This window comes from Tiliqua scincoides, chromosome 6 (genome assembly GCF_035046505.1).
Source record: "Tiliqua scincoides isolate rTilSci1 chromosome 6, rTilSci1.hap2, whole genome shotgun sequence".
Taxonomy (NCBI): domain Eukaryota; kingdom Metazoa; phylum Chordata; class Lepidosauria; order Squamata; family Scincidae; genus Tiliqua; species Tiliqua scincoides.
The window spans coordinates 61,861,895-61,885,749 of NC_089826.1; the positions used below are offsets into that span (position 1 = coordinate 61,861,895).

A 23,855-nucleotide genomic window follows, 5' to 3' on the forward strand; every position below is an offset into this window, starting at 1 on the left:
TTCTGAGTTGCTGAAACATTTTGAAGATGAGGGGGAAGCGTTCTTGTCCAGGATTGTGACAGGTGATGAAACCTGGGTTCACCATTTTGAGCCCGAAACAAAATGACAGTCGATGGAATGGCGTCATCCTCAATCTCCACAGAAGAAAAAATTCAAAGCAACTGCTTCCGCCGGTAAAGTCATGATCACTGTGTTTTGGGACTGTGAGGGCGTCATACTCATTGATGTGATGCCAAGAGGCAGCACCATTAATTCAGAAGCTTATGTGAAGACATTAACCAAACTCAAGAAGCACTTCCAGCGACTTCGGCGCCATAACAACCCAGGTGAATGTTTGATTCAACATGATAACGCTTGGCCTCACACAAGTTTGAGGACTTTGGAATACATCACTAAACAGGGTTGAACTGTGTTACCCCATCCACCCTACAGCCCTGACCTAGCTCTCTCAGACTTCCACTTGTTTGGGCCATTAAAGGATGCCATTCGCGGAAGACATTTTGAGGATGACGAAGAGGTGATTCGCACAGTGCAGAAATGGCTTCGTGACCAGAACAAGGAGTGGTACCGACAGGGCATACATGCCCTTGTGTCTCGCTGGAGGAAGGCCATAGAACTGGACGGAGATTACGTGGAAAAATAGGGAGTGTAGAAGAAACATCATTCTTTCTTGTGTGTAAGTTTCATTGTGTTCAATAAATAATTGTTGAAGAAAAAAAATGTGGTGCATTATTTTCTGGGCGACCCCCTGAGCCTATAATCCCTCAGTGTAGCGCCCCTAGCTATGTGGAGAGATGCTCAAGCAAAGTGAGCTGTTACGCAGAAGTGTACAAGACATGCTTCCACATAACCTGCAGCTGTCTTGTGCTGCTGCTAAAGACCACAGCTGTGTTGGTAAAAATAAAAGTGTCCAAAGCTTCCCACCTACTATGAATAATTTCATCTTCACACATGCATGGTGGGGAATAGTACCAGACAGAGAGATGTTATGATCTCAATGAATGTATCAAAGACAGCCCAAAAGAGTCAGGCTGCAAAATGACTTTCACTCCAGTTTGGAGACTGGTTCATGAGTTCACATATGTCACAGGATTTCTCTGATGGGAATACGCCTTCCTTCGGTGTTGGAAACCAGTGCTGCCTTTGAAGTGCAGCATCAGTACACCGCTGATGCTGCCCAAGGACCTGCTAAGACAAGATGTGAATGGCATAGTTGTGCCATGGAAGGGACTGCTTCAGCAAAAGGAAGTGACAGGGAAGTGGTATTGTTCCTACCTCTTGAGTGGCAGCTGTAGTTCCACCTCTCTAGAACTGGCACAGAAAACGACGCAGCCTCAAGGAGCTTACAGAACAATGTTGTCAAAATTGTCAATAGCCAGATATTTTTCTGGATTAAAACTGGAGGCGCACTTTACTCCCACATTGTCTCAAGCGGCCTGCAGAAAATTATGCAGGAATTCTCGTCGCACCTACAGGCAGCCCAGTTAATACTGCTTCACTGCATCTTGCCCTTCCTTTCATTCAGTCAATCAGGGATCATGGATTGGACCATGCCATCTGGGCTGTTATGATGCTTCTGGGATCTCCATGCGCCTGCAGCATCAGGGACTCCAGTGCATCCTTCACCCTAATAATAATAATAATAATAATAATAATAATAATAATAATAATAATAATAATAATAATAATAATAATAATAATAATAATACAGGTATTCATATACCGCCTTTCTTGGTCGTCAGATTTCTCCTCAGACTTTATTCAAGGCGGTTTACATAGGCAGGCTGATTAAATTCCCGTAGGGATTTTTACAATTGAAAGAAAGTTCTATCTTTCAAGAACCACAACAGTCCAGATGTTTCACTCTGATCTGGTCGCACATTCTGGCCTCCATCCTCCCACGCTCAGAGCAGATGGAATAACTCGGCTCAGCTTGTCAGCTGCTTCAAGGTCGCACGGTGCCGGTGGCCTCGAACCGGCGACCTGTGGATGTTATCTTCAGGCAGACGGAGGCTCTACCCTCTAGACCAGACCTCCTGCCCTAAGAGTGCTTAGATGAGAGTCGGGTCTAATGTTGTGGTTGCCATGTTGTTAGCAAAGACGGACTAGTGGAACTGTCCAAAGTGATCGCTTAAATTTTCAAAGTGCCCCAGCTCCTCTTATGGCATGCAAGTGCATGCACAGTCTGGGAAGCATTGTCATAGGACTGGAGCAAGAGCTATGTTGTTTAGCAGCGTTCGGTTGTCAGCAGATGTGCCCGTCTGCTCTGCTGCAGTTTCAGTAACAGCCTATAACCGGGCTGAACCAACTTAAAAATATACCATGACAGAAGAAGCAAGAGCATTATGTAAAGAGTAACATGGAATGGTCTTATGTAAAAGTGGTGCATTGTTCGCCATGCCTCAAGTTTTCCTTTGGTCGTTTACCAAGAGATCCAGTTAAAAAACAGAGCAGACTTCAAACAAGAAAATATCAAATTATTGATCTGTTGACTGTACTTGTTTTTCAATATCCCTTCTATGCTTCAGCTGCAATTACACCAGCCAGTGTTGAAGGACTGGGAAGGGACAGGTGTTGCCTTTCTTCAGTTATGACTCGAGAGGCAGCATATTCTCCTCAAGGACAGATTTAGAGATGCAATCTTGTAGAAAAACCTTGTAAAACTGCTGTAACAATGAAGTCTCCGTTGCAAATATAAAATGTCTTTAAAGGTTCAAAGTGATTTCTCTGTGAATTATACCGTTTCAGTAGATTAGCTGTAATTCCAGAGCTATCATTCCTGTTTCTCTACAAAGCTGTTTTATTGTCAAGCAGGGACATAAATACTACAGGTCTGCAACCAAAGGCCAGTTATTTCACACCAAACGGTGAAATTAGCATCTCCTTCCTGTCATTTCCAGTTTGTCTTCCCATCTGACTTCACTGGTCTCCCCTTTGTTTCTGAGTATGAGGAGCCAGTGTTTGTGTCAGCAAACCCACCGGTGTTATGGATCAACTTTTAATCATTTCTTTTAATTAATGCTTGTTGGCCCAGTCCGATCCAATTTTTCAGTGCCGGGCAGCTCTGCCAATGGGGCATGTGCTGCATCCTGTGGTGGGGAGGCAGTCACAGAGGCCTCCTCAACATAAGGAAATGTTTGTCTCCTTACCTCAGGGTTCCATTGAGGCTGCACTGGTGCAGTAAAGTTGGATAGGATTGGGCCCTGTGTCATAACTGTCAATATACCACAGCCCTTCACCCATAAGTCGACCCACAGATAAGTCGAGGGCAGGTTTTGAGCCAACAATCATGGAATTTTCTATGACCCTTGGATAAGTCGGGGGTTAAACTTAGGGGGGTGTCTGACTATAGTTTTGTCTGATTTTACCTGAGGCCAGATCCTGAAAAATAACCTATCAGTAATTGTTACCTAAGAACTGATCTAATTTATTAAAACCATAGTAAAAGATCATAAGATACATTTTTATTCTTTTTTAAATTCTGGTCTTCACCACCTTTTTGTAAACACTATCAGAGTAAGTGCACTGTAAACTACATACCAGTAAAACAGTGGTTCCCAACCTGGTATTCACGTACTCCCAGGGACACTCAATAGGACCTTTAGGGGTACTTGAAAAAGTGTGGAATAATGGCAGAAAAAGGCAGGTCAAACTCCAAAATGCCTTGCAAGGCAGGAATGCTTTGCAAGGACCAGCAAGGCAGGAAGGAAGGTAGCTACTTAGCCGTGAAAGCCCCACCAATAGCTAGTTTTTGGTCATCAATTCACATATGAACCAGTGATTGAAAACCAGCACAGTAAAAAAGCTGAAACATAATATGGAAAGTGATCGATCACCCAGAATTTCTCAGCACACTTCTTGTGCAAAACAGTGCAAAGGCAGAGTCTTCTGTTCTTCAAACAGAAAAAAGAGAAAACACTGTGATGAATACATGAAGTCTGGGCTTTCATATGGAGGAGATGAGGGCTTGCATTATTAATTACAAACATTTTGCTAATAGGAAGGGTACAATTTATGGAAATGGGCTGCCAAGGGATATGGAAGTGAAAAGGGTTGGGAACCACCATGAATCAAATCCACCTTTAAGGTGTCTGGCTCTGCATACAACATACAACCCATGGCACATAACTGAGAGTGTGCAATTCAATTTACAGCAGAGAGATGAGATATTTGCAACCCTTTTACTCAGAAATAGACCCACTGCTTTCCATGGGTATTATTCTTAAGTAATGGTGCACTGAACTGTAGCCTGGGAAGGAGGATCCCATCCTGGTGTTTCAAAGAACAGACCTGCTTTGCAAGCATTTGGTGTAAAATGCATTTTCCAAGCATTTGCCAAGCAGAACCAGGCTGCAGCAGAAGGAAGGAGAATAAAAGGTCAACTTTGGCTGGAATGTCCCTGGAAAGTAACTGTAGCAACTAAGGAGGTGCCTGCCTGAGCTGAGCAACAGCTCAGCCAGAAACTAAACTGTTCAGAGTGGAAAGGCTCTGCCCTCTGATTGACCCGGAGATCAGGAGAAGTGAGAATTGGAGCTGGATTACTTGGCAAAAATTTCACGTACTATACGTGAGTATCTATGGTAAGCATTACTGCCATGTAACACAAGTACCTGCTTGATGTGCCAGCTGAGCATGATGAACTATTTTGCCCAGAAATCTTACACATAAAAAGGACACCAGGATACTGCTGTTCTGAGCCACAAGCTCAGTTTCCAAAGAACACTGGTCAAACCTCTGACTGTGTTATTCCTTCCAGTCACATCCTGGAAGAAAAGATAAATCCAATTTGTGTGACCTCCTGTCTGCATTGTCCTCACTGAATATATACTTCTTCATTTCCCTACATCAGCAGTCTCCAAACTGGAGACGGTTGCACAACGGCAAAGTTCTCCCCAGCGCAACCAGCTTACCATTCTGCCTGGGAGCCATCCATTCCTGCCACTCATCTCCCCCAAACTGAGCACCAGGCCACCACACCTGCCCAGAAATACAGGTGCAGTGGCTACTGGGGTGACTGAACTCAGAAGCAGAGGGCCAGAGCTCAGTTTGGGGGAGACTGGCAGTGGGGAAGGATGGCTGTTCCGTAGAACGGTAAGCATTGTTCACGCAGGGAAGGGAAAAGGCAGGGCACTGGATCAGGCCCACGGGTCTGGAGTGCCCTGCCATATATATCTCCCCCTATTGAATGTCACTCTGTATTTTGCCCTTCAGACTATAAAATATCTGCATTTTATCTGTTTAAGGGTGCAGTCCTAACCAACTTTCCAGCACTGACATAAGCTGTGGCAATGTGGCATGCACTGCATCTTGAGGTGGGGAGGCAGTCAAGGGGACCTCCTCAAGGTAAGGGCATGTTTGTTACCTTCCCTTGGGGCTGCATTGCAGCTAGGCTAGTGCTGGAAAGTTGGTTAGGATTGCGCCCTAAATGTCACAATGTAACCTCCTGCCTGTATCTGCTTTTGCTATGATGTGAAAGATTTGGTATGCGAACATTTGCATTTTAGCTATTCCCAGTATCCACGCTGGGCAATATCCTCTGTTCTTCCGCATTTTCATTAAAAGGATTTCCCCTTAATTGTGGGTTAGGAATAGGCACATCATCCCTCTTTCCAAAGCCATTTAACTACCATCACACATCTGCACCCTCAAACAGAGTACCCCAAACTCTATTCTTCCTTCCTGATAACAGCATAGTTAATGAGCACATAGCAGAAATTCTAAAACTCCTGAAATACAGAAGGATTTAAACTCTATGCCTAATAAAGTTTTGTTGAGTGTTACAAAAGGATTTTGAATGGCTAGTTGTTACTCTTCTTATGTCCAAAAATCCACTGTATATTGCAACTGGACTGACAGCCCAATCCTATGCATGTGTACTTAGAAGTAAGTCCCATTAGTGTCAATGGGGCTTTCTCCCAGGAAAGTGTGGATAGACTGTGAGTCTCCGTGCTGTTCAGAACCTCTGAATCCCTGCAAGGAAACTCCGAACTCTGCATGAAAAGCGACTGCCCAGTTGTGCACCTGCCATAAACTTACATGGGGCAAAAGCAGCCTCTAGGACCCTGTGGAAGCCTCTCTGAGGCTCCCGATGGGATCAGAAACTGTGCTTCCAGTTTTCCAGTTTTCCGGAAGCACAGTTTATAGCATCGGGGAACCTCAGAGAGGCTTCCCCAACATGGGCTGAGGTTGTGTGAGGCTCCATGAGCCTCAGGTGCATGGGTGGGGGCGGATTTTCATGTGGGGAGGCAGCAACAGCGCGCGAGGGGGCACCATTGTGAACCTTTACCCCGGGCACAGGGCTGGGGAGGTTTGCCCCTGCAACCACCACCATAATTTTAGGGTAAAAAAAATAGTATTATGCAAGATTTCTATCTTTATTCTTTTATAATAAAACTCTGTGTGATCTCTGAGTAAAGTCATCTCTCTCAGTCTGCTAGTTTGTCAGTCAGATCCAGTAAGATCCATTGTTCCAATAGAGCTGTGTCCTATATTAATTCCTCTAAAACCAGCCGTTTGGTAACACTGGGACAGCTTGTGCTGCAAGTGGGTCATCCCATTTCAGGGACTGGACTTTTGGGCCCTGCTCCATTCAGTGACCCAAGCAGATTGACTGCAGCTTGGATGAAACCAAGAGGAGAGTGGCCCTGAGCATTTGCAAAGTCCAACAGAACAGAGGTAGGCCCGCACCTATCGCCCAGTCAGGGCAGACCCAGCATAGGACAATCCCTGGATAGGCCTCCCTGTAGCCAGGGGAAACTGCCCCACCTATTGGAGAATTAATGCCAGGCTCCATCTAAAAGTTTGATGCATGCATGTGAGAGGGACAGGCACCAATCAGCCCACCGCCATGAAAGAGGATTGGCAGAGGGGGATCAGGTAAACACATCCACTGGAATACCTGTGATAAGTTAGAATAAAGAAGACATGCAGCAACATTGGGATAAGCATTTTTATTTATTCCTGCAGGAACCAGCCAAGGGCCCATGAGATTGTCCAATGCCCTTCGAGATGGAGCTCCCATACTGGGACCAGTTACATTGGGGCACCACTACATTGTGGCCGCTCCCTTTTCTAACATTACTTTTTTTAAAGAGCTTCCTACTTCCTTCAGTCTTCTTGGGTTCCTCAATCGTGGCTCTGGGGGGGATGGGACAAAGTGTATTTGTAGGGGTGAACTTTTTCCCACACGTTCGATTTCTGAAAGACAAACAATGGCATATTTCACATTCATGCTAAATAATCTATATAGGATCTGGCCTGGGACCCCACTCGCCTGGATCACCTGACATGACTGAGCTCCCAATCAGTGAGCTTTCCCACAGGGGCAGTAACAGTGACATGGGGCCTCCCTATCTTGCCAGCTGGGCCAACACAAGGTGGCAAAAGGTGAGGGATCTCTGCCCCTTCCTGTAATTGATGTCCCACTGTGATCAAAGGAGAAGCCCAGTTGGGCTACTGATGTCTGGGGCAAGGGGAGTAGAGCCACCATCAGCAGGCTGCAGAGAATCAGAGGCAGTGAGTGCTCATAGGATCAAGCGTCTGGGAGACTGTCTAGCTGGGTTAGTGCAGCCCGGCTGGGAGGAAGGGGTGGAGCAAGGGGATGGTGATGCTTTATATAGCCCCAGGTTAGCTGGTGATGAGGGCAGTCTGGAGGAGGCTAGGCTGCAGGAAAGTCAGTGATCCTGAACAAGGCTACTGGTAGGGAGGCGGGTCAGTGGGTGGTGGACCCTCCTGTTTATGTCTGAGGCTTCAGGATCCCTTGATAGGCTGAGAGACTGGAGGGAGCCAGGTCGCAACCGTCTTTGGTTCCAGCTGCAACCTTCCCCAATGCCTCAGTATTGGGGGCAGCTGGTCTTCTCCTGGCAGTGAACCCATGGGAAATTACTTAATATATATTGGTACTTTTGATATATACAGTGCTGCGAATCCTCACTTAAATTCATTTTGTTTTAAGTCATTTCATTATAAAGTGGATGAAGAAAAAAATTGATTTATTGCCAGGATCACTATCAGTATGGTGTTTGCACATTCTTCCTATGTCTGCATAGGTTTTCTCAAGCAAGGAAAGCCCATGTTTATTAATATTAGAAGTATTTTGGGTCTTTATTTAGAAGTTCGGTGATGTTTCTGTAACCAGAATTATGCTGTAGAAACTTAGATCTTGCTTACGTATATCAATGAGCCGAATGTAAAATTGGCTTCTTTTAAGTGGTTTTGCTTAAAGTGGCAGTTTCTGAGAAACTTTTGACAACTTTAAGCGAGGACTTGCTGCACTATTTCCCATAATACTGCAGATATGTTCCCGCAAAACAGAATGCTATGTGAAAACAATGATATCACGTATTTGTAACACTGTTCTAATGCAGATGTGTCTACAGTACTGTATTCAGCAATGCACTAGGCTTAGGCCTGCTGTGAAATCCAGGACCATTGCTTTCACTCCTCCTACATGGCAGTGGTGGAAGGCAGTGAGAAGGGCAACTTCCAGCAGGATAAGCCACGTTGTTGCTGCTGCTGCTGTTTTGAAGAAGGCATCTGGATAGGTTGCCTTGCCACTGTTTCCTCTCCAGCATTTCCTGGTAGCAAGCGATTGGCCCTTTGCTAGCCAGAACACACTGCCCCCCTTGGCCTCATGGTAACCAGAATACCCAGCCTCTGTCGGCTGAAAGCACATCATAGACAGCTGTACTTTTCTGTACCAAACTTTGGAAAGATGTTATGGCTTTTTGCCTTTCTTTAATAATATTGTAAAAATCACACTCGGGCCAAAGCGTTACAATGTTATAGGAGGCAGTACTATTGTTTTATAATGATGGAGAAAAGAACATGGGAGATGTATGTAAAAAGTAGCCTTCATTATCACAGAAGTTCAGTGATGGGGAGTGCTGGAGATGGACACTTGCCCACTCACCCCTCGCCTCTGGGGCTGACTATCCTGCCTCCTCCTTTCCCAGGCCTTTGCTTCTTCTAACTCTCTTTTCATTGTACTTCTGCCTGCCACCCTGAGCAGCCAATGGCAAAAAGACATCCTTCTGCCTGCCCTGCACCTCTGCAGTGTTAGGGGAGCTCAGCCAATCACCACCACCACAAAATGCTTTAACATGTTAAAATTATAGATACTTCAAGTGCTTCCTCTTCCCAAATCAACCTCCCTCACTGTTGAGGTCATCCTCAGAGACCTTACTCTGGATTCATGTGGTGAGTGGAAAACTCAGGAGATGCATCTTCTATGGTTACAACCTATTTCTGGAATCCCCTCACTGGAGAAGCTCACCTGGTTGTTTCCTTTTGACTTATTGGTTTGTTCAAGCTCACAGTGTTTTGTTTGAACTGGTTTTATTGCTGTGGTCGATGTGCTGCAAAGATGATTTTCTGTTCATTGTCACTGATCATTGCTTTTAATTATTGTATGCTGTCCAGAGTGGTAAACCTCTTAGGGGTTTAAAGAGGGGTAAAAAAAATTGTGAATATATTATACATTTAAAAAATAAGCACATGAAATAAATATCAGTTCTGGCTCTGTAAAAGAGAAGTTGAGTTGACAAACCCAGAGTTGAGACTCCAGCAGGGCTGTATTAACCCATGGCTGGGCCCCTAGGCTTTCAGGTATTTCAGGCCCCCTCCAGCACTTCAATCTTTCACCCTTCTAATGCTGACAGCCTAACCCTGGTACAATAGGTACTAGACCACAGAACATAGCCCTATATCTACAGTGATGCCTCGTATAACAAAATTAATCCATTCCGCGAGTCCTTTCGTTATGCGAGTTTTTCGTTTTGCGAAGCGCATTTTCCCATAGGAATGCATTGAAATTTAATTAATGCGTTCCTATGGGCAAGAAAAGTCAGAACAAAGTCAAATTTGGTTTACAAAGTGTTTATTAAGTGCTCTTTAAAGGCATACATACTGTACAGAGGATTTCAAAAATGGGGGGGATGCTGAGTGGGGAGCTTGAAGGCTGTAATCCTGTGCACACTTTCCTGGGAGTAAGCACAATGGGACTTACTTCTGAGGAGACACGCACAGGATTGTGCTCTAAGCTGGGGAGGACACAGCAGCTGCACTCAATTGCTTGCTTTTGCCGTGATCATGGGGGGAAACGTGAAGGAAACGGGGCAGTGAGAGGGTGAATGAGCGATGGGGAGATGCTGAGTGGGGAGTTTGAAGGCTGTAATCCTGTGCACACTTTCCTGGGAGCAAGCTGACATGAAGCTTACTAGGGTGGACAGGATCATAAAGGGACATGAAGATCCGCCCCTTACTAGGGTGGACGGGATCATAAAGTGACATGAAGATCCGCCACTTACTAGGGTGGACAGGATCATAAAGGGACATGAAGTTCCCCCCCTTAAGACAAACCAGGACAATAAAAAAAAAAATTCGTTATGCGAAGCATAAGTCATAAAAATTTGTTATGCGAGTTACCAAACGTTGCACGCCGCTTTCGTTCTGCGGGTTTTTCGCTGCACGGGGCATTCGTTATGCGAGGTACCACTGTATTTTGAGGGTTTCCTGAAGAATTCTATTCACATTGGAGCCCTAGGGCTCGGGTAACAGTGCCCCAACAAAAAAAGTAATAGGCCCCTAGTCTGTGCAGGTCCCCTAGGCTTCAGCCTAGTTAGCCTTATGAATAATACGGCCCTGCTTCAAAAGATACAAAAGAAATGCAATTGCCAGAAATCGGTCATGGGTTGTCTCTCATAAGCACCAAAAAATGTAAAGGGGAAACGTGTGTGGGGCAGCTATTACCCAAAGAAAGTTCCCAAACACAGACTATTTCCCCCCATTTTCTGTATATTTTTAACAGCTTCTCACCTGCCAGTGAGCCATTCGCAGCATAGTCTGAGACATTATTATAGAGATAGACTAACCTGTTCGCAGTGATTGCTTTTCCGTCCACACTCTTACAAAGTGAGAAAACCTTTTCACATCATATAATAGGAGCTTTTAACTGTTTTATTTGTAAAAAAAGGAAGGTGACCAACTTTTGATCCACATGCAGTGTCAAAATGTTGTCTCCAAGGAATTCCTGGACACTTTCCCATAAATCAGTGCACAAAAAGGGCTTGCCAATGTCAAAAGACTTGTTTGAATAAAGTGCAATGTCAATACAAGTTGGTCCTTTTTATCCATGGGTTCAGAACCTATGGATTTGACTCATCATGGGTTTTGAACCTGCTGTATATGACTGACCTGACCTCCTGGATGTGACCGGAAGTGCATTCTGGTCATGTCCAGGAAGCTTTTGGAGATGCAGAGAGGCTGCACGTCATCTCCCCATGTCTCCTAAGTCCAGTCTGAGGCCTCTGAGAAGCACTTCTGATTTTTTATTTTTTTTAAAAACTGGAAGAGTGTCTTAGAGGCCTCAGGCAGGTCCTCCCAAATACAAGGAGGCTTCCTTGCATCTTGGAGGGCATGCCGGAGGCCTCTTTCTGGCCTTCGGAGACATGGGGAGGCCACGTGTGGCCTCCTTACCCCTCAGAACATCTCTGGAAATGATTGGAGGGTACCTCTGGTCACATCCAGAGGTCCTCTAAGAGGCCCAACTGTGGCTCCCATTATCTGTGGCTTTTGGCATCAGTGGGAGTTCCAGGAACCCAAGGGCCAAGTGTAATGGCACCCAATTAATATGGCAACAGCCAACAGATGTTTATAACGAACTAAACAAGATGTATACAATTTTTGGTCCACCAGAGTGTACAGCATTCTTTTAATTGTGGCTCCAGAGAAGTATTTTGGGAACCAGTAAGCCAAAACATATGTTTAAGGATGCTGTGTTTTGAAAAGCCAGCATCCCATATGAATCTGTTTGTCAAATTTTTCTATAAATAGTTTTCTGCCACATGGTGGTGATGAGTGGCTGTAGACCTTGCTAAGTTACCAATTATGGTTTCCAGAATTAGTCTCTTCAGAACTTCACAGGCATATGAATGATAAACATGATAACCCCGCTGCCTTGCAGGTTTGGGTGAGCATTTTTCCAGGAGCAAGTTTCACCCTTTTATTCTGAGATTAAAAATGGCGTTTTCATACTGTGGTCATTTTAATCGGACAATGCAATGTTGTTTGGAAAAAAAATAATCTCCAAACAAGCAGCTTTCAGCAAAAGAAGCAATTATAGTTTCAGAACCATATCTGCAGCCTTGAGAGCTTCTAGTTGGATAATCTTGAAAAGTTTTGTGTAGATGAGATTAGAGTTTTTGCAGCAGTTCCAGATCCTCCATGTTGAGAGCCACTTAGAGGCTAGTAGCGCATGCTGCAGATGTGATATGCCTTTAAAAAACAAACCAGCAATACAGGAAAACCAATTAAGAGTCCTGCAAACCAATTTGCCTTTGCATATCTCAAGAGCAAAATCAAACACACATAACTGGTATTTACTCCTATTCTTTCCTCATTACTCCCTTCTCTCCATATTTTATTAGCTTTTCCTCTCTGTCTCTTCCCTTCTCTTTTCCTCAGTCTTCCACTGCTGAAATTCAGACTGCCAGACCCTTTGCTAATATTACTCCTATTATTATTATTATTATTATTATTATTTTTTTGGGGGGGATAGTCTGGCTTTCCTGTCCTCATGGAAAAGCCCCAGGAAGCTTACAGTAAGAAACTAGCAGAGCAATGAAACAAACCCAGCCAAAATACAATCCATAAGTCGTGTCAGACATCAATCAAAGAAAACACAAAGCTAGTCAAGATAACCACAGAGAGTCAATCCAGGACAAAATCCAACCAGGAGTCTAGAAAAATAAACCACGAAGTCAATGAAATGCTTGCAGCACAATCCTAACTTGTGCTGAAACAGAGAGGCCATTAGGCCTGCCTCATATCCAGGGTGAGTTTGGGGCTGAAAGCAGCTCCGCTCAGGGCAAGGGGAATCACTTCCCCTTACCCCCAAGAGAGCTGCTGCAACCCCAATGGGTCTACTTGGATCTGCACCACCTAAAGAGGTGGTGCAGATCTGAGCATCCAAGAGCTGCCTCAGGCTGCCTAGGAATGGGGTCAGGATCAGTGGTGGGATTCAGCTGGTTCTCACCTATTCTATAGAATCCAGCTGTTGGTTCTAAGAACCGTTTGTTGGCCAGGGAGCTCCTGCCTTGAAATGTCAGGGCTAACCCTCCTGGGGGCAGCAGCTGTGCAGGGGCCAACCCGTGGGGGGGGGGGAAGGGGGTCACTCCCAGCGGGTGCCGAGGCTGCTGGGGCTGAAGGGGTGAGTCAGACGCGGCCAACTGGAGTCTCCCACAGCGCGGCTGCTGCTCACCAGCCTTTGTGAGCTCACTTTCGCAGCTCCTGCGAAAGGGCGCGAATGGCCAGCGTGCCCACAGATGCAGCCTGCTGATGAGGGCAAGAGAAGCAGCCCAGTTGCTTGCCTTGCGCCTCCCCTCCCCAGCCAAGCTGGCCAACTGTCGAGTAGACTGCTCCTGCGCCTGGAGTCTCCTTGGGATCAGCTCTCCCGGTGGGTGGGTGGCTGGGGGCACGGGCGGGACAAAGAGGAGGGCATCGGAGCAGCTCCCGCCCAAAGAGCCCCCCCCACACACAATGGAACTTACCTCTGGGTAGGCACTGAGCACAATCCTAACCAGGTCTACTCAGAAGTTACTCCTATTTTGTTCAATGGGGCTTACTCTCAGGAAAGTGTGGTTAGGATTGCAGCCTCTGTCAATCAGAAGGAAAGAAGCATCTCATCCTCATAGCTGAGTTTGCCACACTTTCCTGGGAGTAAGCCCCATTGAATACAGTGGGACTTACCTCTGAGTAGACACTGTCAATCAGAAGGTGAAGAAGGAAGCATCTCATCCTCATCACTGAGGCTGCGATCCTATCCACACTTTCCTGGGAGTAAGCCCCTTTGGCTATAATGACTTACTCCTGAGTAGGCATGCATAGGATTGTGCTCAAAGGCAGCAGTCCTAGCCACACTTTCCTGCGAGTAAGCCCCTTTGGCTATAATGAGACTCTATAATGAGTAGACATGCAAAGGCTTGGGCTCTCATGCTGCAGTAAGCTCTGTTGACTATAATGGGACTTACTTCTGAGTAGATGGGCATGGGGATTGTGCCCTTACTTCCCACAAGCATAGGACTGCACCATGGGGTTGGTTTTCATCCTTTTGGTTTGGGAGTGCAGTTTTGTGCCTGGGATCTTTTCATTGCAATACAACGTGTTGTTACACAACGATTGTATAATACACTATCAGACACATAGAGGTGAAGCTCCCACAGCTGAAATTCCTCAGGTTAAAAAAAGGCAGGAATGTGGCACAACACATTACTTCATTAAGGGTACAATCCTATGCAGGTCTTCTCAGAAGTAAGTTCTATTGTGTTCAATGGGTCTTACTCCCAGGAAAGTGTGGATAGGATTGCAGCCTTTGAGCAGAATCCTATGCATATCTACTCAGAAGTAAATCTCATGGGGCTTATTCCCAGGAAAGTGGAAGTAGGATTGCAGCCTTAGGGCACAATCCTATGCATGTCTACTCAGAAGTAAGTCCTATTGTGCTCAGTGAGGCTTTCTTCTAGCACCTGTGCAGTCACAATGCAGCCCTGAGGCAAGGGAACAAATGTTCCCTGCCCCCCACCTATTGGTACAGCGTTATTGGTACAGCTGCACTGGCACTGGAAAATTGGATAGGATTGGGTCCTAAGTCCTCTTAACTATAACTCTCCAGAACCAAGTCCTGGAGGTCTCCTTGTGACAAGGGAATGTTTGTTCTCTTACCTCGGGACTGCAATGTGGCTGCATTGGCTCTGGAAAGTTGGATAGCCCTTAGGCTGCAATCCTACTCACACCTGGGAAGCAAGCCCAATTGACTATAGAATGTGATTTACTCCTGTGTAGGCTTGCATAGGATTGGGCTGCTATTCCCAGGTAAGTGTGCTGAGGATGGTACAGTTAGCATTGCTCCTTCTCTAGCAGAAGAGTTCCTTTAGGTTATTCTCTCTCCCCCCCCCCCCCAATGGCAGGCTGACTAGAAATTGAAGATTTTTTGAACAAGTTTGCAAATTGGGTTTAGGTCTTTATCACCTAATGAAGAAGAACTGGAGAAGCACTGGGAAGAACTTGTGATCAGGGTGAACCTCAAAACCTGCAAGGCTTGTTACATGTGCTGTTAATTTTCATTTTTAGGCTGGGTTGTGGGTGCTTGGGCACACAGCTGCAACACTTTCGAAGGACTATGGTGGGGAGGTTCTGCCTCACCTGCCTCCCCACCCACTGCAGGCCCCTGCTTTGCACTCCCTGGTCAGTAGCAGCAACTTGTGGGAGAATTGCCATTAGAGTAGACCAAAGTGATGGGTATTTGCTGTTGCCTGTGGGAAAGCAACCTAGAAGAACAGTCCCCTCATAGTACCTTTTTGCTCATTAGTGAAACTGTCCTTCAAGGCTGCCATTCTCTCTCAAACCCTGGAAATCAACAACTCCCCTTGAACTTGTTGGGCTTCTGAGTAGACGTGCATTGGATTGCAGAGTTGGAAGTTGGAGGGGGAAGCTTTAGAGTTCACTGGAATTCTTTTTGGGGCTGGGTGGTAGAAGCAATAGAGCAGCATTTCTCAACCAGTAGTACTCATACCACCAGTGGTACTTGAGATGGTGCCCAGTGGTACTCATGGCAGGACCCCTCCCCCCAGACCTCCACTGCCTGGCAGTGAGACCAGCAATACGATGCAACGAACAGTGGTAGGAGGCTCAGTTCTGCTTTTCTTACACTCAAAAAAGCCCTCCCATCTAGTACCCTGGGAGCCCAATCCTATGCATGTCTACTCAGAAGTAAGTTCCATTATAGTCAATGGGAAATACTACCAGGAAAAAGTGGATAGGATTGTAGCCTGAGCCTCTTACCATGGTTTGCTGCATCATGTCTGGCCTCTTAGTATGGAAATAACTGGTGATAAAGTCATTCCAGTTACTTCCAGTTGTACTTCCCAGAGGTGGGCCATGCAAAATGGTACAGCGGGTGAGAGGCAGATGCTGAGGAATGCTGTAATAGAACAAAAAAGAAGGGGAGATGTAAAGATGTTACTATGCGGTTGTTGCTTTTGGTTGATGATGAGGTGTGTGCTCAGTGCACTTTTGCTGACCAGATGTTCACCACTAAAAGTGAACCAGATCCTTGAGAGGATTGACTGCTCTGGTAAAAATCACCAAGTTCCCACTGAGAAGGAAGGTGGCCCAGCTCAAAGCCCAGTGCAGCAAGTTGGTTTGTGCAGATGTGAAGGTGCTATGCTACTGTGGTGTCTCCAGAGGTTGGTAACCTGGAGCCCTGGCAGTTCCCACCTCCTCTTCTTGGTGCCTTCCTGATTTCATTATACAACTGCCTTGAGAATTCAAGACAAAATGTCCATTTGAAGTGTGCATTTCAGCAGCATGTTCATCCTCCTTGGAAACTAGTGGCCAGAGGCCTGTAAGTATGACTATAGAGGACAGAATTGCAGCCTTGCAATTTAGATTTAGACATTGGGTTAAAGTTACAGTAACTTGGTTAAAGTTACAGTGAAATCCTATGACTGTCTACTCAGAAGTAAGTCCCATTATGTTCAATGGGACTTACTCCCAGGAAAGTGTGTACTGTACAGTATAGGAGTGTAGCTGTAGTCTTTCAACTTCCTTTGCGGCAGACAATTGAAGCTGAGTTGCTCATTAGGACATAGAACCTGTTGTTAATTTATTTGAATCCCACCACTGGGCAGGATCCAGCATAACTGCCAGGTCCTAACCCCACCCCCTCTCTCCCAGTACCCACCTGCTGCCCGCCTTCCCCCCCCCAGTCTGGAACACATCCTCCCCACCCTCCCCATGACCCCAGCCAAACTTGACTGCACCAGCCAAGCTTGGCCAGCATGGACTTACCTTCATTCATTGGTGCAGAGGCTGAATGCAGCCTCTGCAGGCCAGTGCATGTCCTTGAGCTGGCCCTGCTGACACTCGAGGAGGCGCAAAGTGTTCTACGGCATGTTTGTGATCCTTCTGGGCTGGTGCAAGGGACTTGCACCATCCCAGCGCAATGTTATGATTTCGCTCTTGGTGAAATAAAAGCAATTTAACACTTCTGCAGACCATCAGCAAAGGGGGAGCCATCTGATCTCTGGAAGGAAATTAAATAAACCCAACAACAGAAAAGACCCTGCCACTAGTTGCCAACATAATCTATACCCCTGGCTCAGCCTTGACATGCCCTCCCCGACCCATTTGGATTTACACCAACCAAAGAACTGGTACAGATCCGAGTAGGATCATTGGGGATCATGGCACAGCAGAGTAAGTGGTAACAGATCCGAGTAAACTGGTACAGATCCAAGTAGGCCCATTGGGGATCATGGCACAGCAGAGTAAGTAAGTAAAAATGATCGTTGCTTATCTTTCCTTTGTTGCCTGGTCCCAGCTTGTCCAGTGGAGGCTGCTTTAGTGCCAATGGATGCTATGGGTCAGCCCAGGATAGGATTGGGCTGAAAGTCTATACCATGGCACAGCTGGGGAAAAGGCATTGGAATTAGCTGTTTTTATAGCTGCAGACATGCCATGTCTTTGTGCATTTGCTGCAGTTTAGCACGTGATAGTTACCGAATTGTATCTTAGTCACTGGCCACCTGCACAGAATAAACATTATGAACACGGTTGCACTTCTATTTTCTGTCTTTCTTCCATCTACATGGTATCTTTCTTTGGGGATTTGATTTCCCTAGGCTGGAATTTCACAAGAAAGATACAAGAAGGCGGCTTAGGCTGCATAAAACCAAACAATATCTGTGAGTCTAGGCCACTCATTGTTGAACCATCTGCTCGCCAGACTCCGTCTCTGGATGCCCGTTTGCCAAGACATACGTGCCAAGAAAGCACTAAGTAACATCTGCCATCAAACTGTGGGCAGAAACTCATAAACTGTAAATACCGAAATATATCTGGCGGTGACAGTACGTTTTTTCATTCAAGTCCTATAACAGCTGACAAAATGGAAGGATCTCGATGTGAAGCAGAGTGGCGTCAATGCCCATTTATGGCAGTCAGTTAGCATTGTATTGGGAGTATTGCATCAGTTTTCTGAGTATATCAGAAAAGGGGGGAGTATGGAGACAAACAGACAACTAAAGAAAATTATTATTGTTATTAAAAACTACATGAAACACAGTCAACAACAAACAAAAGATTGATAATATCATTGACTGGCATTGAGTAGTTGGTATAAGTCTCAGTCTGAGATTTAAGTATCAACTAGAATATTGGCATAGCATGTACGATGTTCCTATTATTATTATTATTATTATTATTATTATTATTATTATTATTATTATTATGAGATTTTCACACAGTCAGATAGATGTTATTGACTGGTTTGTTTTATCCAGACATTGAGTCCTTCCCAAAGACCTGGAATGCCTGGTTCTTGTCCTATTTTGCTGTTATAAATATCACATGATGTAAGCGGTTCCTAGTAAAGTTGCTTTTTGTAGTTGGTGGATGGTAATTTCTGTGGCCCCAATGCTGTTCAGGTGCTCTTCAAGGTGTTTTGGAAGTAGCACTGAGGGCGCCAATCACTGCTGGGATCACTTTAGTCTTCTTCTGTCACAGCCTCTCAATTTCTATTTGTAAATCTTTGTATTTTGTTGCTTTTTCCAGTTCTTTCCCCCCACTCTGCTATCACCTGGTATTTCTATACCAATGATTTTAATTTGTTTTTCTTTCTTCTCGACTACAGTTATATCTGGTGTATTGTGCGGTAGATGTCTGTCTGTCTGTAGTCGGAAATCCCATAATCTTTTGGCATCTTCATTTTCAATTACTTTTTCAATTTTGTGGTCCCATCAGTTTTTGGCTGCAGGAAGCTTGTATTTTTTATAGATGTTCCGGTGTATCACTGTTGCCACCTTATCATGCATTTGCTTGTAGTCTCTTTGTGCAATCTTTTTACAGCAACTAATCAGGTGATCCACTGTTTCATCGGCTTCTTTGCAGAGACGGCACTTGCTGTTAGTTTTTTTTTTTTTTCTACTTTTGATTTAATTGCATTTGTTCTTAATGCCTGTTCTTGTGCAGCCATTATTAGTTTCTTTCTTCAAGTGGCCTTTTTGGAGCCACTGCCACGTCCTGGTGATGTTTGTTTTTCCAGTAATGTCTCAAATATTGTCCATGCAATGGCTTATTTTCCCACTTTTCCACTCGGTTCTTTATTTGTTCTTTTATGTTACCCTAGATGTGCCTGATCTCGTCTGATCTTGGAAGCTAAGCAGGGTCAGGCCTGGTTAGTACTTGGATGGGAGACCGCCTGGGAATACCAGGTGCTGTAGGCTTATACCATAGTCTTTCGAGACTGAAGGTTGCCAACCATTATTATTTTATTCACATCAAAATGACAACACAGCTGATAATAATTGTGTATGTACACACTCAAACCACAACATTTATCAACTGGAAAATTTGCACCCACAAAGACATTTGCCTGACGTCTAGGTGTAGAGGAGGTACCGACCAAGGATGGATGCTGTGCCAATTATGGCGGTCTTTTGTAATTCAACTGGTGTTATTTCCAGGGCATCCAGTTGTGCAAAGTACTCGTTAAATTATGCTGATATTGTTCCTACTGCATCGATTACTATCGGCATCACTTTGACATGCTTCATCCTGATTCATGTCAATTCTATGCACAGGTTGTGGCATATGGATATTTTCTCCTGTTCTTTCTCTTAAATTCGCGAGTCGCCAGAAATGGCAACATCTAAGATTAACATGCACCTGGCTTCTATTATGTTAATATCTGCATTGGCCTCCATGCATCTGTCAGTCTGTATCTGAAAGTCCCACCGAATTTTGACCTCTTCATTTTCTACTACTCTTTCCACCTGGTGTTGCCATGGCTTTTCTGACGTGGGCATGTTGTACTTTTTACATAAGGCCCAGTGGACTAATTTGGTCACATTATTGTGCCGTTCTTTGAAATCAGTGTTGGCTATTTTGGGACATTCGCAAATGAGATGATTGATTGTTTCATTCAATTTTTTGCATAAATGACATTTACTATCATCTCTGGTGCCATGTATTTTTGTCTTCATTACATTTGCTTGCAGAGCCTGATCTTGTGTGACTAGAATCAGTCCGTCACTCTCCTCCTTGATGGTGCCTGTTTTTAAACATGCCCAACTCAAGCTGTTCTTGTTCTTGCCTTCTGTAACTTTAGTGCATTGTCCGTGCAATGGCTTTTCACTCCAGCTGTTGACGCGTCTTTCCTGTCTTTCCTTTCCAAATTCTTGCTTTTTACACTCCTCTTTGCTTTCTGTAATTTGCATCAAATTTTCCAACTGAACTGCTTTTATCAACTTTTCCAAAATTTTCATGACATAGTCATTCAGTCCTCGCTTTTCCTCTTGTACTGTTTTTTGTATATGCAAAAGCTCCTGGTCTCCTTGGTAGGTACAGTCGGTCACTTCTAGGATACAGAGAGTGCTGAATGTACATCGGTTTATGGGTTTTTCGGTCAAGAGTCTCAAGTTCATTTTGGGTCCATTCAACAATGCAAACTGGATACCTAATCACTGGAATGGCCCACGTATTTATTGCCTCTATGATGTTCCCAGCATTCAGTTTCTATTTAAGCACTTTTCGTATTCTTCTTTAATCTCTTTGGGTCACATTTTTTATTCTTGAGTGCAGTATATTGTCATTCAAGTATGCCAAGATATTTGTACTGGCCATCATGTGCAAGTGTTTTTATTATGTCACTGTTGGCGAGTTTGATACCTTTCAGCTATTGTACTTTCCCACGCTGCAATGACAATATTGCACATTTATCAAGTCCAAAATTTATCTGTATGTCCGTACTGAAGATTCACACCGTATTCAACAAGAACATGAATTCAGCAGGGCTTCTGGTGTATAATCTCAAGTCATCCATGTACAGAAAGTGGCTTATTTTGCCCGCTTGCTTGTTATAGCCCATTCCAGCTTTGTTCAAGTATCCGTCACAGGAATAAGAGCAATGTTAAACAACAGGGGTAAGAATGAATTTCCCTGAAAAATCCTTCTTTTGATGTTGACTTGGCCTATTTCTTCTATAATATTCAATAACATAGTAGTCTACTTTTTCATATTCTATTTTATGAACTTTCGGATGTTTTCCCTGATTCTGTATTTTTCCAGGCAAGTATTGATCCAGCTGTGTAAGGAGTCAAAGGCCTTCTTGTAGTCAATCAAGGCCATATTGAGGTTCATTTGTTGTCATTTACAGTTTTTAAAATCATTTTATCGATCAACAGTTGGTCTATGATGATGATGATGATGATGATGATGATGTAACTGTTTGGAAAGCTCATCATTTTAACTCGTTGGCTCTGGTAGGTGATCTTGTATGGTACCCAATCTTAAGTCTCCAGTTCTCATAGATGCAAAAATTCTCATGATATTCAAATTTATGGGGAAAAAATTCAGTTACCAGAATATAAATTCCAAGAGGTTTGTGCTTTGTATGATACCAAATTTGCTAGTTTCCCAAAGCCACTCCATAATAATATCATAATTAGAAAAGAATAATTTTGTGACTTTAAACATTTTGCACTAGCAGGATGGAACTGAGACATATATTTCCTTTTAAATATGTCCCAAGTATCTGTCACATTTTTTTGAAAATGACATGAGCCATGACTGAAAATTTGTTTTAAAATTACAGAACAAAGAATAGTAGCTATTAGCCAATGGATTGCAGTGCCTAACTTCTAACATAGATCTATCAGTTTCCAAATATCTGTGGAAGCAGTATATTTATATTCAACAAGTCATGCTCCAAATTCAAGTTGCATGGAATCCATCAGATAAACAGGGGATTGTGTTCCAAGCAAATTGAGTTATGTTATTTGTTCTCAGTGGCTATTTCCAGAACTAAAGCAATTCATACTGAACAGAGTCCCAGTTCCATAGAAGTGTTTACTTTATACGTATTTTAAAAACATAAGAAATGTTCAACATCTGACAGGTAGTTATCTTAATCATCATGCTACCTTTCCTTCAGATTAAGGGATTACACACAACACTTCAACTAAGATTCAGATATTTGCAAATACCAGGCTGCAATTATCTTGTTTGACCATCAGTCAAGCAGGTATTAAGCAATCGGATAATGTCCCCAAGCACTTGAGAAATTAAATCTTTTTATGCAGGTCTACACTTGCTGTTAACAGTAAGTCAAGCACTTAAAACTGTGTGATAGCAAATGAGGATGTTTAAATATTACACAATAAGGTTTGGTTGTTGCACAGTCTTTTCTCAAATGGAAGCTGGGAAAGGGCATCACTACTCTGGAGTTATTGCAGGGTGGCAGATTACACTGTTTCCTTGAGTTTATATCTGTATCTATTATTTACAGTCATGTTCACTTCCTTTTCTGGATTGGCAGAATTTGGTCAGCATGAACCTTTTAATCACTCCAGGGGTGTACCTGGGGGGGGCAAAGGGTGCAATTGCCCCAAGCACCAGGTGCTGGGGGGGCGGCACTGTGACTCACTCCCCTGCCACTGGCTTTGTTGGCACAACCAGAAACCATGCCAACAGTGGCTGAGCTCTTGCAGGTACTGTCGGCATGGTTGTGCGCCAATCTGAGGGCTGCCCTCTTTTCCTCCCTTTTCTTTTTTTTCAAAGGGGAAAGGAGGAAGCAGCAAAGCTGAATTAATTGCAGTGATGAAAACATCACTGCAATTACTTCTGGGTCGGGGGGCTGCAAGTGAGGGGTTGACCCCTGGGAGGACTGCCAGGACAGCCACTAAATCACCCCTTGTTGCCAAATGAAGGGTACATAATTACCCTGGGGAAGGACCTCCATCCTACTCAAGTGGTGGCCACACCACCAGAACATCACTGAATGCAGAAGCCAGACTGGAGGCATACAAGACATCAGAACTACTTAATACTACGTACCATTTATATAGTGCTACCTAGTGTTCAAAGCACATCATTTTGTGTTATCTAACTTTTACTAGTCCAACAGCCCTGAAAACTAAGTGCATATTATCCTCATATTGTAGCTGGGGAACGGAGGCTGAGAAACAGTGGCTTGCCTAAGGCCATCTAGTGAGATCATGGTAGAGGCAAAATTCAAGCTGCTGATATCCTCATTCACAGTTCCGTCTCTTAACCACTAGTCCAAACCAGCCGTCCTGCACTTGTAGCTCCCAGCTTCCCAGTACCTTCACTCTTTTCTAATTAGGATCCATTTTGGAACTTTTCTTCAGAACTACTGCTTTTGGTGAATGGCAGGTTCTAAAAACCTGTTCCGTCCTGATGAAGACTCCACACCCAGCTTTAGCACCACCACATCTTACCCCCATCATGAGGGAGATGAAAGTGTGCGAACCAAAGCAAGCATAGTGCTTCTGGCAACTGAGTTTCTTTGCTGAGAATAAGGACAGAAAACGTCATGTTTCAGGTTCAAGGCCTCCAGACACTAAGGGACAGTCACCAGTAGCTATGGAAGTAACTAGACTGTCAGATGTGAAATAGCCATTGTGCAACATCATATGTTGGCTGAGCTCCAGAATCCTCTTTAAGCCCTACCCCTCGTTCCTTTGGTTTGGCAAATTTCCAGATCCCTGATACCTATTCTTTTTAAATTCAAGACTTGGTTTAATACTGTGAGTTCTCCAAACCTTCTTAATCCATGGTTGCAGAATTCATTATTTCTCTCCTCAATTTTTGGTGTGCACAGCTTGAACACAGTGTCTGAAAATGGTGTTATTTTATGCAGAAGTAAGCCCATTGTGTTCAGTAAGACTCAGAGCCCGATCCTGTGGTCAGCGGCGCCACAAGTGGACAAGACTTGTCATGCAAAAATTCTGGGTGCATAAATATGTGGAGGTGGGAATTTTTCACCCTGAAAATTCAGA

The 23,855-nt window shown here is 44.4% G+C and overlaps 1 pseudogene; it reads left to right on the top strand.

Annotated features, from left to right (window-relative positions):
• Nucleotides 1-19,161: 19,161 nt before the first annotated feature.
• Nucleotides 19,162-19,280, top strand: LOC136656596 (5S ribosomal RNA; annotated as a pseudogene).
• Nucleotides 19,281-23,855: the final 4,575 nt, after the last annotated feature.